General features: G+C 40.9%; 1 long non-coding RNA gene across 1 annotated transcript; it reads left to right on the forward strand.

Moving 5' to 3' along the window:
• The first annotated feature begins 2,532 nt into the window (after nucleotides 1-2,532).
• Nucleotides 2,533-4,080, forward strand: LOC140578455 (uncharacterized). The gene is made up of 3 exons (XR_011982629.1): nucleotides 2,533-2,680; nucleotides 3,659-3,760; nucleotides 3,995-4,080. It is a non-coding gene; the product is annotated as an uncharacterized lncRNA (long non-coding RNA).
• The last annotated feature ends 450 nt before the right edge of the window (nucleotides 4,081-4,530 follow it).

Raw genomic sequence — 4,530 nt, forward strand, 5'->3', positions numbered from 1 at the left:
CCCATGACCCCACTGTAGCGCCATGGCCGAACACTGCTCGCCCCTGCTCCACTCCTCTTCCTCTCTGCCTCCTTCCTTCTCTCTTTTCTGTAAGTGTCTCTAAGAGACTTCCACCTTTTTTTGCACTCATGTGCTATTGAAAACACAATAGAAAACACATATTCAGTATAAACACCTCATTGCCCACATTTCAGAATAGCTTGTTTGCAAGCAGTATCTGAAATGGCATTGCTGTACTGTATGTACCACTGACTGTATTAAACCTAATGACATTTATAATTTTTTTTTCTCCAGCTAAGCAATTTGTTGAACAGGAGAGACCAGTAATAGAACATGAAAGACAGACGTTACTGATTTTAATTGTGAAAAAAATTGCTGCAGCTCTCTGCAACACCTATTTTTCGTTTAATCCAATATGTTTTGATATGTCAGAATATTCTGCAGCAATAACAGCTTTGCATGCTCTGGCGCTAAAGTCAGCTTGAAATTCCCGCTTATTTTCAGAAAATACATAACGTTAATGCACATTAGAAACTCACCAGGAACCCCAACAATCTCGGAGACCTTGGTCCATGCATCGTTTTTTTTATTTATGTCCCTGTACGCAAACAGGGACACGTCATAAATTAATGGGAAACCCGCCACAGCAATTATTAATTTCTCCTCCATTCTGCATGGGATCTTCTTCTTCTATGTATTTGTTTCTTAATGGCGGTCGGCCATGGGAACTAACATGGTCAGAACCAAAGTTTACAGGACTGCGTTATCTGGAATCTGCTCAAGCGGTGGACTTCTACATTTCAATTGGTTGCCGCCGAACCGCGTCATAGCTCATTACCATAAAGTTGACCTGATTTCAACTCTCCTTGACGCTCTCGCCGTCCAAGACACGCCGCTCGCCGCCGCCCACCGCCGCCCGCCGCCGCCCGCCGCCAGCTCACATTGAAAATGAATGACTTCCGGGCACTTTGACGCTCTCGCCGCCGGCGGTGTGAACGCACGGTTAGAGCGGAGGAGCGGGCGGAGCCAACAGCCTCGTGAGCGAGGAGCGGAAATTCTCACCGCTCCGCTCCTCTCACATGCTCTGCTTTGGACCCAGGTGGACAGCGATCGCTTTACACGTTTGCCTGACAACAACAGACACAGCCTGTCGCGACACGCCGAAGGCGTTAGCAGTCTTCCTTAGCCGTCCCTCGTCGTTCAAATAATACAGAGTTAACGCAACCCTTTTGAGTGTAGTAATTGGTGCCCTCATGTTTGTTGTTTGCCCTTCAATACACGGACTGAGTTCCTCGCTCAGGGCGATGAGAGATGCTTTGGACATGCGGAAATTCTCCCTCCATTCATCTTCCACAACAACGCCATTGACAAAGTTGTCCCACCAACTGCTAGTTCTACCTGGTCTTATCCAAAATCCTTTCCATTTCTCCTGGTTGCTCTCCTGGTTATCTTCCGCGGTGGATCTAAGAGCATGTGGCATATGGTGTTGTCCATTATCGCTTGTTGCTCATAACAGTTGCATAGAAGCAATAGATTTTGCTGTAATAAAGCTAGTAGGCTTTGTAGCAACACGAACACAATCATGTAGTCCGCCATTATTGTTGTTGCTGTTACGTGTGACGCAGCCGACACGTGACGTGATGACATCACAAAATATACGGATTGGCTGTAAACACGAAACCGCAAGGGTGTCGTTTTCAGATTTATCCACTTTGGGACCCGGTTTCAAAAAATAGCGGTTTCAGTCTCCTAAAACGCCTGGATCCGTGTGGACGAAACTCCAATAAGATAAAAAATTTCTACATATACAGCGAAACGCGTCTCCGTGTGGACAGGACCTTAGACACTTGTGATTTGTCACATTGTAATTTTCACAAAACAAGTGATTATGCTAATAAAATACCTGTTTGGGCCATGTTCTTGTCCTTTCTCTGTAATAATATTCCCAGTGGGCACAGCACGTGTTATCCATATGGGTTTTTGATGGATATTTGGTGAAGTGGTGGATCCACCAATTTCCACTTGATATCCACGTAGATCCATTGTGATTTTAAGTATGTGGAAAAGATGTACTAAATCCACGTGGAATTTTTGATTCCATTATCAATCTTTGCCCACCGAATACAATTTTAGTTCAAACAGGAAAAATATTTTTGCATGTTTTTCATGAATTGTAAATCTGCATGTGTATGTAAACACAGAATTGAGATAATCAAAGTGTAACTCAACCTCTGCTTTTTCTGTTGTAAAGTTCTAAAGTAGGCCCTAATGATTTTGTACATTTTGGCACCTAGACAGATTTAAAACACTTTATGTGATGTCTTTTTAAACTAGTCACTGAACATACCCACAATTGTATTTTCGATAACTCGATAAACTTTATGGCACTGTCGGCAACCGTGTGTTTGGAACGCTAACAGGTTATCTGCAGCTACACTTTTATTTCAGCATTGTTTTATTTTTGTGATCTAGTGACGGATTGTCTAGTATTTTATTTTAAAAAATCAGGTGAGAATAAATAATATACAGAATGGAAAAATAGCGTTGCGACGTTGTCAGTGCGTATCACGTCACCCAAATTTGAAAGTTTTTTTTTTCCTGGATTTACGACTGCAGACTCTTTCGCGCGGATTTCTCCTGTCGTACAGTGACTAGGATTTCGACGTTTTTCGAAGCTCATGTGAGTAGTAAATACTTTGTTTTACATATTAAACAGTCAGTCAGTTAGTTAAATTACTTTTTTTTAGATTCATAGTAGTAAAACATTATGGTTTACAGCTAACGGCATCATGCGTGTCCTTGTCCCACCGAGATAGGATTTTTAAATGTTACCCATTTGATGTTCTTTAAAAATTATCATATTCTGACATGACAAAAAAAATAATTTGTGCAGAGTACCAATCGTGTGTTGCCAACCCAGTGCTGATGAGTGCAGAGGCGGTGTTAATTCTAGTTAATTATTCTTGTCTGTTGTCAGATTATATCAGTCGTTTTATGCAGTACCGAAAACTGTACAAGTAATATAGACGGCACGTTTTGTGTACTGTAATGTTATTTATATAGCATTATAATGCAGCGATCATGAAAGGTATGCTTGTGAAATGGCATACCTGCCATTATATCGCACGACATATTTTATTTCGTATTTTCAAAATGTCTTAACTAAAAACTGTAGCATGTGCAGCTGCGAACACTCTGATATAAGGAAGCTGGAATTAACTTAAGCCCCGAAATAAGACGCTACGAATAAGAAGCTAAACTAATCGGAAGCTGCAGATAAGTAGCTAACTTAAGCCGCGTGGACTTTGTCATTAGTTTGGGTATCAAGGTTGACCATGGCCAAGAAACACGAAGACAACGGAATCGCAGCAGTGATCCGTAGCTCCGCCCACCGCCCCGCTCCGATTAACATATATTTGCATGTAGTGAACTTGAAAATGAAAAGGCAAAGTAGAAAATGAAAATACAAAAAGGGTTTTTAATTTAATTTTTTAATTTTTCACATCTGACTCATACATGAGTGGAAATTTAAAATGCAAATGGTACTATTTCATTTTTATTTTAATTTTTGCAAGATTTTTGTGCAAAGACTTTGGAAACTAAATGGCAAAGTGGAGATTGTATTTTCTTTTTATCATTTTCATTTTATTTTTTGCAGAAAATACCTCCCATACTAATACTGCCCAAACATCAATGGTCTAGAACCGGAATGGACACGTGTTGTTGCCTGTTTTACATGCCGATGAACACCATTGAAAGGGTAACTGCTGATATTATTTTTTTGGTCATTTTTGCAAGTTTTCTTTAATATGTAGGCAAGAAATTAGAAGTAGAAAATGCATTCACGTCTTGATGTTTTATTACTAATTATTGTCAAGAGAGCTTTGCCCAAGCTCAATCTCTTGCTAAAATGTGATTATGTGATGTAATGAACAAATGAATAAAGCAATAGGTTCTCCAATAAAAACTTTGTAATTTTATTTTCCCCCCATAGCATGGAGAGAAAGAAATGGGCGTGGGCTGTCTAGATGGAGAATACTCGTGAAGAAGAGGGTGTTATTCCATTCAACTGGATCAAGGACACAAATGTGTACCAATATTAGCGTTTTACACAAGAAGTGTGCTGAGCTTGATGTAGAGAAATGGAGAAAAATTAAGATCATAAAGATTAAACATTCCTCTCGTAAGTGAAATTCATTTATGTCAAATAATGAAATTAATTTATGTCAAAGCAGTGACGAAGGCATTGGAAAACAGTTACTTTCTGCTTTTCAGACAGTATGGAAGAGTGTGAAGAATATGACGTAACCACAGCAACTGAGAATAGTGATGAAGAGGTTACAAAGAAACGCCAGGCTAATCGAAAACTCAGAAGTGATTTTGTATACCCGCCAGTCCTGCCTGTCCCGCCTGTTCTGTCTGACCCGTCTGCCCTGCCTGCGGTCCCAGCTGCTGTCGCCGCTCTGCCCGAGGTGCCTGCTGCGGCGCCCCCTGCTGGCCACATGAAGGCGGCACCCGCCAAGGCGCCCC

The sequence above is a fragment of the Paramormyrops kingsleyae genome, chromosome 15, assembly GCF_048594095.1.
Source record: "Paramormyrops kingsleyae isolate MSU_618 chromosome 15, PKINGS_0.4, whole genome shotgun sequence".
NCBI classification, from domain to species: Eukaryota; Metazoa; Chordata; class Actinopteri; order Osteoglossiformes; family Mormyridae; genus Paramormyrops; species Paramormyrops kingsleyae.